A 3,336-nucleotide genomic window follows, 5' to 3' on the forward strand; every position below is an offset into this window, starting at 1 on the left:
AAATTCCCAACTGGCTAGCTAGCACTGTTAACACGCCCTGTCCTACTTTTCTGATGTCTAGCAATATACTGTGTATCAGAGTGTCTAGTTTTTATAACTGCGCACAGGACACTTTCTTTATGGTCATGTTAGCTTTGGTGGCATCTATTGATTTCTTGCACCATGTCCTTGAAGCTTACCACTATGTTATTATTTTGAATAAAATATTTGAAAAGGTCTAAGAGCCAGTACATCTTTCCTCACCCCACATTTTTATATATACAAATGTGTTTGGTACATTTTTTTTTTTTGAGACAGGGTCTCACTATGAAGCCCTGGCTGTCTTGAAATCCACTATGAAGACCAGGCTGACCTCAAACTCACAGAGATCCACCTGCCTCTGTTTCATAAGTGCTGGGATTAAAGGTGTGTGACATCACACAAGCTCATATATATTATTACACTTATTATATATATGGTGTGTGTATGTGTGTGTCTGTATGTCAATCACTTTTTACATTTCCACACTTTGAAAACTTCATATTCCTAATTTTAAGATTTACGTTCCTTTGGGGGTAATGAAATGTACTTGATTTGATGAATATTCATATTTAAGGAATTTTCAGGAGGTCTGCAAGATGGTTCCGCCAGTAAAGGCTCCAGCTGCCCAACCTGACAACCTGGGACTTCTCACATGGTGGAAGGAGAGAACCAATTCCTGCAAGCTGTCTTCTGACCTCCACACTCATGCCATGACACATGCATGCCCTGCATACACATATATACAAAATAAATTAAAATGTATCTAAACGGTTCTCAGGCAACCAGTAGGGTCCACATCTGCCGGTAATCCCAGCATCAGGAAGTGGTGGAGACAGGAGGAGGCTGGAGCTCGTTGGCTGCCAGTTCAGCTGAAAAGTATGAGCTCCAGGTTCAGGGAGACATCCTGCCCAAAGGAATAGGTGGAAAGTGATAGAGAAGGACATCTGAATCTGTCCTCTGGCCACTTCATGAACACAGAAGACGGAAGGAAGAAAGAAGAATGGATTCCATATATGCAAAAGGGGTGGACAATGGAAAGGAATAAGGGACCATGGGTCCTGGAGTTCTGGCAGTGGTGCTGATGGGGCCTGGCCTGCAAAGGACCAACGAGCAAAGCCTGTGCTCAGGAAAAAGCTGAGTAGCCCTGCCAAGACATATTTCTCAACGGGAGGGTGTGGCTAAGATTTAAGGGCTTGGCCATTGTATAAGTGAGCAGTTGGTTGGCATGGCTTGTGCAGAAGGGTGTGGTGTGGTCAGAGTGGGCGGCTCAGTTCAAGAATAAGGGGCGTGGCTCTGGGTGAGGGGCGTGACCAAGACTCGCCAGCTGGCTCGAGAAGACCAGTAGTTCCAGAACCACTCTGGGACACAACTGTCTGCACTTGACAGTTCTTGGAGCGCTGGAGACCGTTGACCAGGTTGAGGACTGACACAGGGCACTTCCGAAGTGAGAAGGCGGGCCTTCCAGGACCAGAGATGGGTGGGCTTGGCGTGCACCAGAGGGAGGGGATAGAGGACGGCTGGGCAGGGAGGGCTTCTGACGGATAAGCCCATCCTTTTGCAGCGCCCTGTCCCGGAGACATGTGGCCACCACTGGTGTTGCTGTTTCTGCTGCTTCCTGCTGCCTATGGCGCCCCTCACCCGGCTGCCGACCTCCAGGAAAGCTTTCCAAGCGTACTTGAAGGTTTCTACCGCCCCGTAGTGGGTTAGTGGGTGTGGGAAGAGAGGAATTTGGGGACCTGCCGAAAGGGAAAGAATCAGCGGTTGGCAAAGACAGATACAGGGACAGAATAATGACAAGGATGCAGAGAATTGGGTGGGCGGTAGAAAGGAAGCCAGATGGATGGGCGTGGTCTAGTACTGGATGCCCAACTGCATGCACCCTTTGAACTCCCAGAAGATCCACTACTCTAAGGGGACAGTTGATCTCCACTCCCATAGATCTCCTCCCTAGGCATGGCCACAGCACAGGGGCCTGGGCTGGGGAACTGTCCCCATTCCTTGACAGCATCACGAAGCTAAATTTTGTCACTATTCATCAGAAATCCAAACTGAAGGAGACCGAGCTATGTGGAGGGAAGACAACCCGTTTGCTGGCTCCCGCTGTCCTCCTGGCTCATGAGATGGCTGCTGTGTGGTCCAAAGCTGGGGACGAGGACCTGTGGCCTCATGAGGGCCTACCAGGTGCAGGATTGGGGGCTCCCCACTTCTGCTCCCAAGACTTCTTGTCTCCTCCAGAGGCCCTTCAGCTGCTGGGGCTAGGGGTGAACACCAGTTTTCTAGCAGGGGCAGATGTGGACCTCACTAGACTCACCTGCAGCACCATTTAAAAATAAAAGTTATTTCTTTAAGCTTAATAATGCTCTTTCCTTTTGAGATCAGCCCCCAGCTCCTGGCCAACCAGTTCCTCTCAACTTTGGACCTGACATTCCCCCAACAGTCCCTGACACTGACATCACAAGGTCCATGCATGCATGTGGTCTTTGTTTTTCTACCTCAGTAGCTGGTGATGAGCCCTCCCTTCCCAAAGTGGGAGGCTCAGCTTTTTCCAGGACCTAGGAAGAGGGTGCTGAGTTACATAAAGTAGGAAATTTTTTGTGTTCTGGGGTTTTGAGACAGGACTTTGTGTGTGTACCCCAGGTTGGCCTGAAGTCTCAGTCCTCCTGCCTCAGCCTTGTGAGTGTTGAGATTGCAAGTGTGCACCACCATGACAAAATCACAGATGGCCTCGTAATGGACTGTCCACTTTTCCTGAAAACAATTACAGTGTATGTACAACATTGAACCTAGGATCTCCTACATGCTAGGCAGGTGCTCTACCACTGAGCCACATCCCAGCCCCTCACTGGGGATTCTAGGCAGGTGCTCTACCACTGAGCCACACCCCAGCCCCTCACTGGGGGATTCTAGGCAGGTGCTCTACCACTGAGCCACACCCCAGCCCCTCACTGGGGGATTCTAGGCAGGTGCTCTACCACTGAGCCACTCTCCAGCCCCTCACTGGGGATTCTAGGCAGGTGCTCTATCACTGAGTCACACCCCAGCCTCTCACTGGGGGGGGGGGTTTCTAGGCAGGTGCTCTACCACTGAGCCACATCACCAGCCCCTCACTGGGGGATTCTAGGCAGGTGCTCTTCTGCTGACCCACACCCCAGCCCCTCACTGGGGGATTCTAGGCAGGTGCTCTACCACTGAGCCACACCCCAGCCCTCTAATTTTTGAGACAATCTCACTGAGTTGTTCAGTCTTGCCATAAATGTGTCATCCTTCTGCTTCAGCTTCCCAAGTGGCTGAGATTACAGGCCTGTATCAGCAGGT

The 3,336-nt window shown here is 50.5% G+C and overlaps 1 long non-coding RNA gene across 1 annotated transcript; it reads left to right on the forward strand.

Annotated features, from left to right (window-relative positions):
- The first annotated feature begins 1,385 nt into the window (after positions 1-1,385).
- Positions 1,386-2,374, forward strand: LOC118572390. Its single transcript, XR_004943489.1, has 3 exons — positions 1,386-1,465; positions 1,583-1,702; positions 2,061-2,374. It is a non-coding gene; the product is annotated as an uncharacterized LOC118572390 (long non-coding RNA).
- Positions 2,375-3,336: the final 962 nt, after the last annotated feature.

The sequence above is a fragment of the Onychomys torridus genome, chromosome 22 (genome assembly GCF_903995425.1).
Source record: "Onychomys torridus chromosome 22, mOncTor1.1, whole genome shotgun sequence".
NCBI lineage: Eukaryota > Metazoa > Chordata > Mammalia > Rodentia > Cricetidae > Onychomys > Onychomys torridus.